This window comes from Oryctolagus cuniculus, chromosome 9 (assembly GCF_051225735.1).
Source record: "Oryctolagus cuniculus isolate XC-2025 breed Fujian yellow rabbit chromosome 9, ASM5122573v1, whole genome shotgun sequence".
NCBI lineage: Eukaryota > Metazoa > Chordata > Mammalia > Lagomorpha > Leporidae > Oryctolagus > Oryctolagus cuniculus.
This window is the reverse complement of record NC_142875.1, coordinates 124,845,156-124,862,998: the sequence shown is the minus strand read 5'-3', so window position 1 is coordinate 124,862,998 and position 17,843 is coordinate 124,845,156. Positions and strand designations below refer to the sequence as shown.

The window sequence follows — 17,843 nt, the reverse complement described above, 5'->3', positions numbered from 1 at the left end:
AGCAGGACTGACCTGTGTGCTTACCCACAGTGGAGGTGGGTGATGGAGAAGCTGCAACAAAGTTTAAAGCAGCTTCATCAGCTTTGAATGGGACAAAGAAGACTAAACCTGGGCTCTCCTTCTGGAAGGAGACTGTGACGTGCCCAGCTCCACCCCAGCTCCTGTCTGATGGCTTTGTGTGTCTCCTGGTAGGCACTGGGCATCATTAAGGCAATCACGAGCTCCGGAAGGTGAATGGATGCTGAGATCTGCCTTATTCTGGGTCTCTCCTGCCCGAACACTGGAATGTGAAACAAGTAATAAAATTTCCCTGTTTTGGAAGCCCTCTGCCATCTCAATGGCTTCCCCATGCATGATCTACAAGAAAGTCATCTTCTTGCAATGCAAGCGCCCACATACATTCTTCCTCCACACCCTTCCTCACACTGCAAATGACAATTAGAATCTGAACGATGGCTTACATTTGGCTCTAACAGACTACAGGGGGTTTTCACATACTTTCTCATCCAGTTCCCGTAACATGAAGAGAAATGTCTCATCCTCATTTTTTATAGGCACTCACACAAGGATCTAGCCCGACAGTGAGAAAAGCTTGCATTGTGGAGAGGAAGGCTGAGTTCACAGCCTAGCCTCCATACTCACAACATTAGTCCTGTTAATATTACTCGTATTTCTATTATTACTATAGTTGTCAGTAGTAAACCAAACAGTCTTTACTGTGCTTAATGCAGTGTCAAGTAAACAGCAAACACTCATCAATGCTATCAATCATTCATCTATTTAAATAAGTAAATAAATAAAAGCATTGGAAATAGGAGCAATTAGTAAGGTTCTGAACACCAAATAACACAGTAACAATAACAATACTTACATACATGGCAACACTTCCATTTAATCCTCACAACCCATATAGTTGGTCAACCAAGGTGGATATTATTATCTCTATTTTTTTTTAGGAGAACAAAATGAGACTCAGAGATGACCCAGGATTTTCCCTGAGTTTTATTATGATCTACACCGCAAATTCTGGCACGTTTTGCCGTCATCTCACTTCATCTTCAGATTGCCTAACACCCTTCTTCCCTCAAAACCAATGTCTCTTTGGAAGCTGCCTTCCAGCTGGTTACAGTGTTAGGCCTTTCTGTTCAAGACCTGGACGCACCCCAGCCCCACGTGCACCACCTGGGAGCCTGCTAAACGCACAGCGTCTCGACCTCACCCCAGACTCCCTCACTCAGCATGTGCCTTGTAACAAACCCAATTCTTCATTCCCGTGTATGTCTATCCTGGGCGTCCAGGCCTGTTTGGTCTAACGGCAGTGAGCCCCTCCCCTGTCCTCCCAGAACTCATAATCACTTTTGAAAACCTAAGTCTGAAGAAGCCTGAGTTTCAGTCAAAAAGAAGCGTAAGTTTTAGTTGAAAGAAACGTAGTTGATTACTTTGAAAGACAGATGATGAAATCTCTAACTTACATTCTGGGGGAACAGTCTCCAGGTCTTCAGTCCCCTACAGCTGGATAATCTGGGGTTTCAGAAACGGAACACAGCATGGTTGTAATAATCAGGGACTGGACATCACCCTAGGCTCCCGGCAAGCTCACAAAGAGGTGGCGTAACTGTGCAATACCTGGTGCTATCCTTGCTCCTCCCAGCCGGGTGATCACAAATACCTCTGCATTTAGCGAGCGGGCCAGCAACTAGAGGTTCTCCAGGAAAGTCGTGGGGCTGCGGAGCCTCCTTCCCAAAGCAGCAAAGGCAGAGAGGAGGCCATTTAAGAGTAGCACACCCGGAGGCAGGGAGGTGTGCAGTTGGACTCTCCTGCTCTGACACTCCCCTCGGAATGTGGCACACAGCCCTTCAACTCCCTCTCGGAAGGTTCTAGGCACGCCCCTGCAGCCTGCGTCTCAACTGCCTCGCTCCTCTCACCACACGCGGAAACTCAATCCTTCTCCCGGCCAGCCCTCCGTCCTCCTGTCTACTGCCTCTGAAAGGTGACTGGGGTGCACCACACCGGGCTCTCCCCAGAGGCTCAGTGAAGGGCATGACTCCTCCCATGCCTTCCTCACGGAGCAGAAGGGGCAAGCAATTGGCCTTCCTATCAGCTTTTTGTCACTCTAATGGAATCCCTGAGGCAACTAATTAAGAAAAAAGGTTTATTTCACTCACAAAAGTCCAAAAGGTAGGGTGCAGGCTTTAGCTCTGGTGTGGGGCCCGTGGTGGCCGGTGGAGCACACGCAGAGCAAAGATCACACGGAGAGTCGGAAGGCAGACGGGGGTAGGGCCAAAGTCAGCCTCTCATAGCAACCTTCTCTTGAGAACGACCTCCCAAGGTCAGTGCCTCCACTGACCCAAGGACCTCCCACTAGGCCTCAAGTCCTAAAGAAGCCATCATCCCTTGCAGCACTCCCTGGGGACCAAGCCTTTTACCACATGGGCCTTTGGGGAAGCACTTAACATGCAAACAGCAGCAATCTTCCTGCAAACTGGGGCTGCTCCTCCACTTCAGGGCTCTGCCACCCACCTCAGGTCCTTCAAAGTCCACCCTGCATCTTATTCTACTTTCACAGCACACTTCCACCTGCCTCCAGGTCTTCAGTACCAAGTTTCCCTCCGTACCGCATCCTCTCCCAGCATTCTTGGGGAGTTCCATGCCCACGGGAAGGGCAAAACATCCCAGCCTTACAAGTCATAAGCCCCTTCCTTCCTAAGATTGCTTTACCAAACTTATTCAGTACCGCAGAGCTAAAACACAAAGCAGCTACAGATGATGAACTTAGAATCACGTCTGTGCTGAAAACATGCTTTTTCCTTTTTTTCCCAGCTCTTTGGTTTGGGACAAAATAGTTTCTCTGAAGATGGATTTAATAATATCAGCTGCTACGGTTTGAGGGTGTTTCCCAGAGGCTCATGGGCTGGGAGCTTGGTCTCCAAGTATGGTGACTGTTGAGGGAGTGGAACCCTTGTGGTGGGGCCTGGTGTAAGCAGTCATGGACTCATTCACGCTGCTCTCACAGCACTGACCTTGCAAGATCCAACTGTTAGAAACCAAGGGCACCCATGCACCTGATCCCTTCCATATGTCACCAGTTCCCTTTCCCTGCGGCTGCCAGGGGACCCTTCAAGAGACCAGTGCCATGCTATTAAACAAACCTTTTTATAAAGTACCTCGACTCAAGTATTTTGTTACAGCAACAGAAAATGAAGTAATATACATACTAACTGGTTCACTGGGAAGACTGACAATATGTAAGGAAGGAGTTTAGGGTATGGATGGACAATGAACTTTTGGGAGCAAGATGCTCCCACTAGAATTCAGTTACCATGGGGAAAGGAAAGTCTATTTTGCTCACTGCTGTACCCTTGGCACTAGACAAGTGACTAGTAGAAAGTAGGAGCTCAGGAAACGTTGTGAGGGTGGGCACTGTAACACAGGAGTTAGGCTACCGCTTGGGACACCTGCATCCCACAGTGAAGTGCAGGGCTTGAGTCCCGCTTTCAGCGCTGATCCAGTGCCCTGCTAACGAATGCACACTCTGCAAGGCAGAGGTAATGGCTCGAGTACGTAGTCCTTACCTCCCGTGTGGGAGACCCAGGTTCCTGTCTTTGGCCTGGCCTAACCCTGGATACAGTGGGCACAGGGGAGTGAGTTTGCAGATGGAAGATCTCTCTTGGTCACTCTCTGTGTCTCTATGTCTTTCAAATAAAAGAAAAATTTTTAAATAACATTTTTAAATGCTGTCGAAGGAACAGAATGAATGTGTATTGTGTAGCTGCAACACGTGGGAGCATTTTGGGTTCCCCTCACCGCCCTGAGCATTTCACTGGCTTACAGCTCACATCTGGAGGCCTCACGCTTTTTCTATCGGGCTTTCCCACACCCCCAGCTGAGTTAGGAGCCCAGACCCCACCGCCCCCGTCCTCACACAGTGCGAGCGGGACCAGTCTTCAGCCTCAGGCTGCTCCTCACATCATGACCTACCTTTCGCTGTCCCAAGTGACTTCATGTTTCTTTAAGAAAAATCCCAAAATTCTAGGACAAGTTACATCACAATGGAGTAAGAGCAGCTAGTGCTCACTGTGGTTACCAACGTGCCAGGTGCTCATTCTAAGTATCACATACACTACTTACCGGATTTCATTTTTTACCACCTCTAGGGACTGTGCCCCTAAGTAGTACTGACCCCGGCCACTCTTCACCCGGGGTCCTCGCCGCTCACTCAGAAGACTTCCTTCCCCCACAGCTGCTTTCCATTGCACTGGGTTGCCGCCCCCACTGGGAGCAGCGACCTCGCCTGCCTCCACCTCCGTAGCCATGTGCTGGTCCTGGCCAGCCTGGCTGGTGGGGTCCTCCCTCCTCCGCAGCCTCTTCTCCACTCACAATAGCCACGTGGTTTCCCTCACTGATCCCACTCCCTTTCTCCATCTCAGAGAAAGTGGGGCCCCCCTCCCTCCTAAAGCGCCCTTCCTCTTTGTTCCCAGGCATAATGCAATGCAATTTTCAAAATGCTCTGTGAGTGTATGTGCCGGCGTTCCACCCAGAGCTGACCCGGTCTGGGCTGAAACAGACATTTTACATCTACTCACATTCCCAAGCTCTGCTGCTGCACTGGTCCCTCGCAAGCAGCTCTTGGCTCCTCTGGTGCAGAACCAAAACCCTTCCCCCATCGCCGTGAACCCCCGTCTCATGTCTCTCTTTCCTCTGAGAAAAAAGTTCTTGAAATCTGAGACCTCAGTTGCTCTCGCTACAGCACATTTCATGGTCATACTGTAGCTGTGGATGGTGTGTGTCTTAGTGCCTTTTGCGCTGCTGTAGCACAATACGTGAGGCTGCGAACTATGTAAGGGAAAGAGCTTCCTTTAACTCACAGGTCTAGGGATCCAAGAGCCTGGTGTTGGGCAACGGCATTAGGGTGCAGAGGGCTAAGCCACTGCCTGCAACACTGGCATCCCGTATGGGCGCCGGATCGGGCACAGCTCCCTGCTCGTGTGCCTGTGAAAGCAGTGGAAGATGGCTCCAGTGCGTGGGCCCCTGCACCCATGTGGGAGACGAGGATGGAGTTCCAGGCTCCTGGTTTCAGCCTGGCCAAGCCTCAGCCGTTGTGGCCATTTGGGAAGTGAACCAGCTGGTGGAAGAGTTCTTTGTCTCCTCTCTCTCTCTCTCTTCTTCTCACTCTCAGTAACCATGCCTTTTAAATAAATTCACCAATCAAAAAAAAAAAAAAAAAAAAAAAGGGAGCCTGGTGTTCCTACCAGCTTCTGGTGAGGGCCAGGCACTGCTCAATTCCAGGTGCAGAAGCAGAACGGCTGCAGGCAGAAGGGGCTGAGCATGGGGAGCTGCCTCGCTGTAGAACACCTGCTCTCCCCGGAGCAAATCCATCCCCTCAAGCTGGGAACGCACTCACCCCCAGCCCGGCAGCAAGGTGGCAGAGGCTCCTGACAAGTTCCTTGCCTCTTAAAGACCCCCTGGCCCCACCCCACCGCTGGTGCTCCTGCCCTGAGGAGCTCAGCTTCAATGTGAACTTGGCAGGGACAGACCCTAGCGCTGGGGCTTCTTGACACCCACCGGGGCCTACCTTTGCATTTTCAGAGCCTCCACTAACCGAATCTCTCTGGTGGGGTCGGAGTAGCAACCTCGGGTCTCACACTAGGGCCGAAGCTCATCTCTCCGCTCAAAGCACTGCATCATGGGTCGCTCCTTGGGAAATCTTTTTTAAGATCGCAGAAATGCAAGTGAAGTTGCAGGCCCCCCGGGGAGCACACCTCACCAGCAGAGACCACAGCCACTGGGGAATCCCAGTGTGAGCTTGACCGCTTTCCTAAGCCGCCCCCTCCCATCCAGGCTCTCTCAGCTCTGCGGAAGCCAACTTTCCTGGTCCTGCAGCTGAGTCTAACACAGTAATGTCCCACCCCGGTCCCAGCTGTCCCGTGTGCCCACCACCAGGCCACCTGAGGCCCTGCCAGTCCTGTGAAGTGACACCTTCCTCGCAAGAGGGACACTGATCACTGAGCAAATCCTAAGTCCTGGATAAGAGAGCAAGAGGCATCCCCCGGGACACAGGGATTTCAGGAACTGAACCCAGAAAGGCGCAAACACGTGCTTACTGATATTCTCCTGGGAGCCTGAACTTTCCCCGGCACCTTCCCTCGGAGGAGCTCCTAACAGACACATTTTTAATTTTTATTTATTTGAATGACAGAGAGACAGAGAAAGGCACTCAGACACAGATCTCCCATCTGCCGGTTCACTCCCTGAATGTCCACAACAGCTAGGGCTGGGCCCGACTGAAGCTCGGAGCCCGGAACCCAACCTGGGTCTCCGGTGTGGGTGGAAGGACCCGTGCACGTACTTGGGACGATGGCTGCTGCCTCCCGGCGGGCGCGTGCGCAGGAAGCTGGAGTCAGGAGCTGAGTTGGGACTCAAGACCAATATGAGATGCCGGTGTTGCAAGCGGCACCTCAACCACTATGTCAGACGCCTGTCCCCAGAACATCTCCGTCTATTCTCCTATTCTGGTGAAGCCAGGAGCTACACTGACCTGACTTGAACGTGCCTCTTTATCTGCACTCTACTCACCACCTGAGGGCAACTTTTCCCATCAACTGAATGGGAGGACATCTCCCTCACAGGGGAACTCTGAGTATGTACGAATTCTCCGTGTACAAAGCACCTCCCCAAACAGCAGCGACAGCCTGGGGGACGGGCTTATGTAGTCTCAGGGGGTGGAGGTCCCGGCCTGTAGGAGGTGGACAGCAGCAGTCTTCGTACCTGCAGGAAGCCCTTGGTATCCAGCCCTTTTGTAAATGACCGTTTAATTTCTTCGTAAGGAAATTAAATTTGAGAAAGAAAAACAGACAAGGGAGGACTGGGAAGGGAGGGAAGCTGGGTTGAACCTTGTGCTATGAAGGAAGTATCTGGGGAGACAGCACTGTGGGCAGTGGGTTAAGCAGCTATTGTTGGGATATACACACCCCATATCAGAACGTCTGGGTTCAAGTCCTGTCTCTGCTTCTGGCCCAGCTTCCTGCTAATGCTCACCCTGGGAGGTGATGATGGCTCCAGTGCTTGGGTTCCTGGCACCACGTGGGAAACCTGGACTGAGCTCTGGGCTCCTGGCTTCAGCAGGGCCCAGCCCCAGCAATTATGGGCATCTGGGGAGTGAATCAGTGGCTGAAAGATCTTTATATCTTACTCTTCCTCTGCTTTTCAAATAAAGAAGCTATAAAAAATAAGATCTCTGGGCCGGCGCCGCGGCTCACTAGGCTAATCCTCCGCCTAGCGGCGTCAGCACACAGGGTTCTAGTCCCGGTTGGGGCGCCGGATTCTGTCCCGGTTGCCCCTCTTCCAGGCCAGCTCTCTGCTGTGGCCAGGGAGTGCAGTGGAGGATGGCCCAAGTGCTTGGGCCCTGCACCCCATGGGAGACCGGGAAAAGCACCTGGCTCCTGCCATCGGATCAGTGTGGTGCACCGGCCGCAGTGCGCCGGCCGCGGCGGCCATTGGAGGGTGAACCAACGGCAAAGGAAGACCTTTCTCTCTGTCTCTCTCTCTCTGTCCACTCTGCCTGTCAAAAAATAAATAAATAAAAAAATTAAAAAAAAATCTCTGAACCTCTCCCATAGACGCTAAGCTACAGTGATGTCTGCAGATGGACGTCCAGTCTCGCAGTTAAGATGCTGGTTGGGACAACTGCGTGCCGTATCAGAGCACCGGGGGTCCAGGCCTGCCTCCGGCTCCCAATTCCAGCTTCCTGCCAACGTGGACTCTGGAAGGCAGCAGGAGATGGCTCCAGTAGCTGAGTCCCTGCTACCCATGTGGGAGAGCCTAGCCCAGCACGAGCCCAGCCTCAGCTATTGCGGGCATTTAAGAAGTGCAGCAGCAGATGGGAGCCTCTCAAACAAACAAAAAAACCTCTAAAGTAAAAAAAAAAAAAAAAAAAAGTAAGATCCGAGAGGGGATTATAGAACTATCAGAGAGCACACAAAATGAGAACGAGCAGGGTAAGGAACGCCAGCAGCCCCTCGGCTATTCAAGAATAAAACGTGAGTGTGAAGTCCTTCATGTGGTGGTAGCAGCAGCCCCACCTCTATATCAAATATTCATCAGAGGCTCACTGAATCTAGGGCACTGCGCTAAGTCAGGCGGGGGTGAACGGACAGTCTTGACCTGCAGCTTAGAGACCAGTGACAGCCACCGCTCGTCTATGTTTACTGCCGGTGAGCGGCCTACACAAGTGCTACGCACTGCAGAGAAAGGCGTACCGGCAGGATGCCCACGGGGAGGGGCAGCTCTGCAGCGGTTTTAAGAGTGTCACACGGTAAGTGCGATCCGAGCCAGACATTATTCACAGGGGAGAAAGCTGTCCAGGGAGGGGGAACTATCTGTTTTCTGAAAGATTAATTAATTAATTAATTAATTAACTTGAAAGGCAGAGAGAGATTGAGATTGAGATTGTCCATCCACTGGTTTGTTCCTCAAATACCCACAGCAGCCTGGGCTAAGCCAGGCTGAAGCCAGGAGCCAAGAACTCCATCTGGGTCTCTTACATGGTTGGCAGCAGCCCAAGCACTTGGGCCATCTTCTGCTGCCTTCCCGGGTGTGTTAACAGGGAACTGGGTCAGAAGTAGAGCAGCCGGGTCTTGAACACACACTCCAGTTTGGGAGGTGGACATGTACGCAGTGGCTTAACCCACTGCATCACAACACTGGCCTGGGGACTGTTTAATTTTTAATTTGTATTTTTAAAAATTAAGCCCATTTATTTGAGAGGCAGAGAACAGGGAGAGAGAGAGATCGCTTCCATCCATTGGCTCACTCCCCACAGGCCCACAGTGAATGGCAATGAACTGGGCCAGAGGCAGGAGCCAGGAACTCAACCCCACATAGGTGGCAGCGATCTGAGTCGCCACTGCTGCTCCTCAGGCCTGCATTAGAGGAGGCCAGAGGCAGGAGCCAGAGCTGGGAACTGAACTCAAGAACTCCAGTGAGGCACGTGGTGGCCTGACTGATAGGCCAAAAGCCTGCCCTAACAGCAGTCTTCAGCATCAAGGTTAAGGAGTTGGAACTTACACAGATAAAGAGACAGTTCTGCTGATTAATTCTCTCCATTTGTAAGCTCCTGTTTTAACTAACTAAGCAGAAGCTAAGGCAACACTGGCAAAGACATCTGCATTAATCCTTCTTTATACCCACATCTATAGTTGTTCTTTACATACAAATATAAGTGGTAGGAGGATCACCCACAGATTCAAAGCAGCTGTTTGGGGGTGGTAGAAACCGTTATGATTTTCTGTAGGCACAGATGTCAGAAAGGAGGGAAGAGGGAAGGCAGGCAGGAGGGCAGAGACGCCAGTGGCAGCGGAGAAAGAGTGAGGGTTTCGGATTTCTGTGCAGAGGTGGGACAGGGCCCAGGTCATGCTGCAAGAACCCATCAACTCCAGGCCCGGGTTTGGAAAACAAGGCCTGGTTTCTGAGCTATCAAAGGAGGAAGCAGCGGTTCCCGGGCGCTGATGCGGAAGCAAAGCCCTGTCGTGTGGGGGTTACTTCTCTTCTGTGATGTGCAGGGTGCGTCTGACTCTCAAAGTCACCTGTGAAAGTCTTCCATGACCTTGTGAGCAACATGGAGAGAGGCAACCTTGGAGACAACAAAGACGGAATGGATGCCCAGCTGGTTAAACGACTATAGCCTACAAAGCTAATCCTACTAAGTTAGTGTCCCTGAACACGGCGGGCTGTGTCTCACCCTGTTCTCTGCTCACCCACTTCCATACCTGGTGTCCCGGGGCCTCTGTGTGCATCAGCGCTGACCACTGTCCTCCAGGAAAGGCGCCCAGCACCTGTTGTCTGCTCTCCTCTGCACTCCTGGATCTCATCTCTGAAGCTGAGGTCCTTCTGCCTTTCAATTGAGTATCCTCATGACAGCTGCTTTTCTTGGGGAAAGGAATACGTGAACTGTTTCTGGTACTTACAGTAGAAACACAGATAGACACAGATGATAGGAAGGTAGGTAGACAGATGATAACTACAGAAATAGATGTAGATGATAGATGGATAGATAGCTATGGATGATGGACAGATAAATCTAGATGACAGACATGTAAAGATGCTATTGACAGATCGATAGACAATTAAGAAATGCTGTAACCTGTCTCAGATTACCCAGGAACCAGACCCCCTAGACTGTTAGGAGAACAGAAAGGTTTAGCAGTGACCAACTGCTATAAAGGGAAAAGGTGGGGATAAGGAGCCAACAGATGGACGGAGCGGGGGCAGACTAAGAAAATTGTTGCTGCCAAACAAGGCTTTGGAGCAACCAAGCTGAGCAGGAGTGGCCAGGCCCCAGAACCATTGCTCTGCTCTGCTTCTGGTCGGTGCTGCTCCCAGTACCAAGTGATGTCAGTGTGAAGGCTGAGGAGGGAATGGACCGGCCGGAGGGCTGGACCGTGTCCGCAACCACGCGGCTCACAGAAGGCAGCGAATCCGCTCCTGAGGGGGCACCCAGGCCGTGAGGCTCCCGTCTGGCTCCCCGTCCAGATATGGGAGCAGGGATTCTGTGAACAGTCACCCTACCGTCAAGTGGTCATCAGTTGTTCCCCGAGTGCAGGCATTAGAATCGCAGAGTCATGGAACTGGTGACAGGAGGTGGACACAGGTGCAGAGTGGGTACTGCTGAAACAACGCTCGCTGCGCTCCTCATGCCGTGTAAACGGGGGCTAAGCCTGGAACACAGAGTGTGGGGAGCAACCCGGACTGGACTGAGTTACTGGAATTAAGACTTATTCTATGCATCTGCTCTCCCACAATATGGCGCTGGGAGAGAAGAAAACAGCTTCTACGCAGCTGCCTCTTGCCAACTTGAGTGATGACCTCCAGGAGCTGATCCTGCTCCTGATTGGAGGAGAGCAGCGTACTCGGCATGTGGGCAGCCGAGTTGGGATTGGCGGGAGGAGGACTATAAAGGAGGAGAGAGACGGCATGCACCAGGAACATCTAAGGGGAACATCTGAAGGAACACCTGTGCAGCCCCCGAGAGAGCCGGCCGGCGGTGTGCTGCTCCCCTGCGGAAGTGGGGAAAGTGGCCAGGGGGAACCGCCCTTCCACGGAGGTGGAAGGGTCAGTAGCCAACCCGGGAAGAACCAGCAGCAAACCCGGGAAGGGCCGAGCAGACGAAAAGAACAGCGCAGGGTCCTGTGTCGTTCCTCCACGAAGAGGGGGAGCACATAATGGTGCTGTGACTCGGATAGGAAACCTAGGAGGGAAGAAACGGGAAGAAGTGGGAAAATATCGGAGAGACTAGCAAACAGCCTAGGGGAAAGCCGGACGGAAAAGGTGCCAGAAGAAGCTATTGAAAGCCTAGGCATAGACTCAGATACGGACTACGGGGGGAAGCTGGGAGAAATCTCTAAGGTCGAAAGCGAAAGTGAAAGCTAGAACAAACAGACTCGGATACGGACTGTGGGGAGAAGCCAGGAGAAATGAGGGAGGAATATTGTTGGAAGAAAACTTAGGGAAACATACTGGGTAGAGAAAAATGTTAGGGAAATTGTAGCCGCGGGGGCAGGCTGAGGCGGAGACGAAAGCTACTTTGGGATTCGTCGAGTTAGCCCGGGAATAAGGGGCGAAAAGTTAAAACCAGAAGCGGAAACGTAAGCCAGGTTGGAATCCGTCAGATTAGCCCGGGGAGCAAAGGACGGGAAGCCAAATCGTGGGGCGGAAACGTGAGCTGGGTTGAATTCGCCAGGTTAGCCCAGGGAACTTGGATTGAATGCTAGTGGCGGAAACGTGAGCTGGGGCTGTGTGACTCGCGGAGGCTGCCGCGCGCAGAGAGAGCGTGCGGGGCACAAGTAGATAGGGAACGCTGGGCTAGTGCGATGCGGGCGCGGAGCCGGGAAGCCGCCGAGAAGCCGCCGAGAAGCAGCCTCGGGGCGGGCGCCGGGAAGCCGCAGGGATAAGAGAAACAGAAGTCTAGAAGTGAAATGAGAGAAATAGGAATGCTGGTAGATAGAAGTGAAATAGGAGAAATAGGAATGCCCGGAGATAGAGAAATAGAGAAAGGCCTCCCCACAACACAGCAATGAGAGAGCTTGGATTCGGTCTGCCTGATTAGCAAGGCGATGAGCACCTGCAGGCGGCTAGCAGCTTACCCGCTGCAGGTTACCGAAGATAGGCACGAACCAACACCAATAAGTCTCCCCACAATACGGCAATGAGAAGGCTTGGATTCGGTTTGCCTGATTGCTAGGTTTTGTAAGCACCTGCAGGCAGTTCTAGCAGAGCAGAGCATGTGCTGCAGGGCACCGAACACAGGCACGCATCAGCGCCTAAAAACCTCACAACATGGCGAAGAGAGGACCCGGATTCGGTTTGCCTGATTGATAGGACTTGTAAGCACCTGTGGGCAACTCTAGCAAGTAGAGCAGAGTGTGTGCCGCGGGACACCGAAGACAGGCGCGTATCAACGCCAAAAAATAAAAAGAAAGGGGGATCTGTGGGGAGCAACCCGGACTAGACTGAGTTACTGGAATTAAGACTTATTCTATGCATCTGCTCTCCCACAATATGGCGCTGGGAGAGGAGAAAACAGCTTCTACACAGCTGCCTCTTGCCAACTTGAGTGATGACCTCCAGGAGCTGATCCTGCTCCTGATTGGAGGAGAGCAGCGTACTCGGCATGTGGGCAGCCGAGTTAGGATTGGCGGGAGGAGGACTATAAAGGAGGAGAGAGACGGCATGCATGAGGAACATCTAAGGGGAACATCTGAAGGAACATCTGTGCAGCCCCCGAGAGAGCCGGCCGGCGGTGTGCTGCTCCCCTGCGGAAGTGGGGAAAGTGGCCAGGGGGAACCGCCCTTCCACGGAGGTGGAAGGGTCAGTAGCCAACCCGGGAAGAACCAGCAGCAAACCCGGGAAGGGCCGAGCAGACGAAAGAACAGCGCAGGGTCCTGTGTCGTTCCTCCACGAAGAGGGGGAGCGACACAGAGAAGTGATTGAAAGGACATGAAGGAAACCGAAGCTTCAACATGAAGAAATGCTGTGCCATGTCTGTGCAGAAATATTATTTATTTATTTATTTGACAGATAGTTAGACAGTGAGAGAGAGAGAGAAAGGTCTTCCACCTGCTGGTTCACTCCTCAAATGGCTGCAACGGCCAGAGCTGTGCCCATCAGAAGCCAGGAGCCAGGTACTTATTCTGGTCTCCCATGCAGGTGCAGGGGCCCAAGCACTTGGGCCATCCTCCATTGCCCTCTCAGGCCACAGCAGAGAGCTGGACTAGAAGTGGAGCAACCGGGACTAGAACCCAGCACCCATATGCGATGCCGATGCTCCAGGCAGAGGATTAACAAAGTGAGCCACGGCGCCAGCCCAGAAATATTTTTTTGAATGATCACCATTTTTATTGCTTGCTCTGTAAAGCATGTGAAATAACAGAGGAAGCTTCTGGAATGTCTGTTAAGCACCAGTCACCATGCAAACGCCTTGCACAGATCAAGTCATTCAGTCCTCAGAGCAGTCTCAGGACATGGCTAGGATCTCCTTTTCACGGAGCAGGAAGTGCAAACAATCCATTTTAGACTTCATCTTACAGGTTTGTTACAGGTTCCTGCTACTTCCTTCTCAATCTCTGTCCTCCTTTCTTCCATCCTAAGAGGACCCTGAGATCGTGGCCAAGTACCTCCCTGCCTCCTTGTCATCTGCGGGTGATTCCATCCTGAGCAGTGAGCCGCAGGCGGAGGTGCTGGGTGCGACCCTGGGGCAGTGCGTGTAAAGGGAGGGACATGTTCTTTGTTCTCTTCTCCCTCTTTCTAGCGGGGATGTAGACGTGATGACTTGAGCAACTGTTGAGGGCAATAAGGATGTGGCCCACATGCTGAACGTGACCATGGAGGGCTAGTGGCAAAGACAGATGAAACATCCATTGTCCCACCCAACTGGGGAACGTTTGTACGTAGACTTAATCCACAATGAATTAGAAGTTCCTATGACAAAACAAATATAGAATATTAAATTTAACTGTCCATAGATATTATTTAAATTTAAAAAACCTTTTCTTTCCCATACTTACAAGAGAGAAGAGAGGGAGAGGGAGAGGAAGAGAGAGAGAGACACACAGAGAGAGAGAGGTTTTTCCATCCGCTGGTTCACTTGCCAATCGCAATGGACAGAGCTGTGCCAATCCCCAGCAGCCAGGAGCTTCCTGCAGGTATTCCTATGTGGGTGCAGGGGCACAAGGACTTGGGCCATCTTCTACTGCTTTCCCAGGCCACAGCAGAGAGCTGGATCGGAAGTGAAGCAGCCGGGACTTGAACCGATGCCCATATGGGATGCCAGTACTACAGGTGATGGCTTTTACCTGCTACGCCTCAATGCTTGCTCTGAACAACCTCATTTTTCTGCTAATGTTAAAAGAGAAAAAGTAGGGGCCAGTATTGTGGCGTAGCAGATGTGACCCCGGTGTTGCATACTGCCGCACCAATTAGAATCCTGGCTGCTCTACTTCTGATCCATTTCCCTGCCAATGTACCTGGAAAAGCAGCCAATGACAGCCTTGATACTTGGGCCCCTGCTACCCAAGTGAGTGACCAGGATGGAATTCCAGGCTCCTGGTTTCGGCCCTAGTCATTGGGGCCATCTGGGGAGTAAACCAGCGGATGGAAGATTTCTCTCTGTCTCTGCCTGCTTCTCTGTAACTCTGTCATTCAAATAAATAAATAAATCTTAAAAAAAAAAAAAAAGCGGGGGGATCAACCGTTCTTGTGAGACCCAGTCTCACTCTGGCTTCCTGTCTGGCCATGTGATCTCTTCTCCTCACACACTCCTGCCTGCTCTCATGATGCCTGTACGAGGAGACCTCACCACAGCACAGCAGGTGCTGGTGCCGTGTGCGGGAACCTCTTCCCTTTTCTTGTTTGTTATATGTGTGTGACTCCCTCTTTGAAATATAATAATACTTACAATTAGATATTACATATATTTATATGGAGAGAGGGAGAGAGAGAGAGAGATCCTCCACCTGTTGGTTTACTCTAGAAATGCCTGTGACAGCCAGGGTTGGGTCAGTTCAAAGCCAGAAGTTAGAACCCAATCCAAATCTCCCATGAGAGTGGCAGGGACCCACTTTAGTCATCACCTGCCACCTCCCATTAGCAGGATGCTGGAATCAGAGAACTTGGATTCAAATCCAGGCACCCTGATAGAGGATGTGGTTGTCCCAAACAGGATCTTACCCTCTGTGTTAATCATCCACCCTGCCCTCTTTTCTTTATAAAGTACCCAGCCAAAGACATGTCATTACCATAGCAACAGAAAACTGACCACTACGTGTTCCTGTAACGAAGTAAGAAGCTACTGTGTTCCACCTGTAGCTGGAAGTACTGGTTACAACCTTTCCATTGATGTGGTACGCAGATTCTGACCTAACCTGTGCTCCTTAGGACTGGGTCCAGACAGCAGGAAGACATGTGCAAAGGCGTGCTGTGTAACCAAGTGCTGCCACGCTAGCTGGCATTGGCATGGTTATCCCTCGAGCCCAGACTGACCCTTGGCCCCTGAAAGCTGTGCTTTCAGAATCTGGGTACTGACCTGAGCACAGTTCCGAATCTTCTCAGGAGGCTGAGAGCGCCAGGCCCCAGCCTTTGGCTGGCTCCTGAGCGCTCCGACTTGGAAAGTTTACAAAAGACTCAGGAACTGAGGGAATGTGTCTATGCTGCCGACACGACTAGTTACGCAGTTCTCAGGGCCCAGGGCCTGGAGAGAAGGTGGGGCCGCTTAGCAAAAAATGATGAAGAGTTATGACAGTGACAACATAACAGTCTGTGCTCTGGTCCCCTGCAGGCCACTGTCCACAGGGCAGGGCTGCTGGGACAGTCACCAAGAGGACGGGAGGCTGAGGAGGGAGCCCAACCCCTGCCCCTGCTCCAATCAGACGCACACTGACTTCGGGTTTCATTTAGGCTGGAATTTCACTGAAAACATTTCAGGAAAATGAAACATGCTCTTAGCCTGGTGGTTAAGACCCTTGCTAAGCTGTCTTCCTTCTCATCAGCGTGCCAGGCTTTGCATCCTGGTGCTGCTCCTGATTCCAGTGACCGCCAATGCAGACCCAGAGAGGCAGCAGTGACGGCTCAACGCTGGGTCCCTGCTCTACCATGTGGGACGCCTGGATGATGTTCCTCTCCCTCTCCCTCTCAAATGAAAAAAAAAAAAAAGTTGGGAAAGTGAGAGCCTGTCATTTGCAGCAAAACAGATGGAACTGGAAGGCATCGTGTTAAAATAAGTGAGGCACAGAAAGACACGCTGCACGTCCTCTCTCAGATGCAGAAGCTAAGAAACCGTTGATCAGAATGCAGAGTACAGTGGACTAGAGTCTCGCGGGGCACAGAGGGAGGCTGCCCGACAGGGACCCAAGCACAGCTGGGCAGACTAAGGTCTGTGCTGCACAGCACAGTGCTATGCCCACAGCTCATGGTGAGCCAGTGTGCATCTGATGAACAAATAGAAGAGAGGAGCTCGAAGACTGCACAGTAAGTACTGATGAGATGGGAACATCCTGGCCGGCGCCGCAGCTCAATAGGCTAATCCTCCGCCTAGCGGTGCCGGCACACCAGGTTCTAGTCCCGGTTGGGGCACCGGATTCTGTCCCGGTTGCCCCTTTTCCAGGCCAGCTCTCTGCTGTGGCCCGGGAGTGCAGTGGAGGATGGCCCAAGTGCTTGGGCCCTGCACCCCATGGGAGACCAGGAGAAGCACCTGGCTCCTGCTTTTGGATCAGCGTGGTGCGCCGGCTGCAGTGCGCCGGCCACGGCGGCCATTGGAGGGTGAACCAACGGCAAAAGGAAGACCTTTCTCTCTGTTTCTCTCTCTCACTGTCCACTGTGCCTGTCAAAAAATAAAAAAATATATAATAAAAAAAAGAGATGAGAACATACTGAACTGATCACTACACATTCAGTGTATGCACTGAGCGAAGCAGCACACTGCACTCCATAAATACTTGTACATGTTTGTACTAATCACAATGTTTTAAAAAATGGAAGGGGCTGGCACAGAGGGTTAAGCCACTGCATGCAATACTGGTTCAAGTCCCAGTTACTCTACTTCCAATCCAGCTTCCTGTTAATGCACCTGGGAAGGCAGCAGAAAATGGCCCAAGTACTTGGGCCTCTACCGCCCATGTAGGAGACTAGGATGGAGTTCCAGGCTCCTGGCTTCGGCCTGGCCCAGCCCTGGCCATTGAGGACATTTTTTAAGTGAGCCAGCAGATGGAAGATCTCTTTCTCTCTCTCTCTAACTCTGCCTTTCAAATAAACAAATAAACAAACTATTAAAAACAAAATTTAAGGAGATGACCAAGCTATCTGAACTGATCTATTCACTGTATACAGGTATTCAATTATCATCCTGCATCATATAAATATGTACAATTAAAAAATTTTTTTAAGTTTTGTAATAGAGTGTTCTTCTGCCAAGAAAAATAAAGTAAAATAGCAAAAGGTATTGTAGTATAATAGCAAAAGGTCTAATGGGCTAAGCTGCCCATTGCAACTCAGGCATCCCAAACCAGAGCGCTTGCTCTACTTGCAATCCAGTTCCGTTAATGTGCCTGGGAAGGCAGCAGATGATGGTCCAAGTACTTGGGTCCCTGGCACCTATGTGGCAGACCAGGATGGAGTTTCTGGCTCCTGGCTTTGAGCTGGCCCAGATCCAGTGGTTCTAGTCATTGAGGTAGTGAACTGCCTGGGTACTAAAAGATATCTCTCTGTCTTTCCCTTTCTCTGTTGCTCTGCATTTCAAACAACATAAATAAACTTTTCCTTAAAAGGTAAAAAAGAAAATAATTGTTTTCTTTTTTATA

The 17,843-nt window shown here is 51.4% G+C and overlaps 1 protein-coding gene across 8 annotated transcripts in view; it reads right to left on the bottom strand.

Moving 5' to 3' along the window:
* The window catches only part of SMCO2 (single-pass membrane protein with coiled-coil domains 2), a 64,339-nt gene that overhangs the window by 23,827 nt on the left and 22,669 nt on the right, over positions 1 to 17,843 (bottom strand). The gene's annotated exons all lie outside the window — the stretch shown is intronic.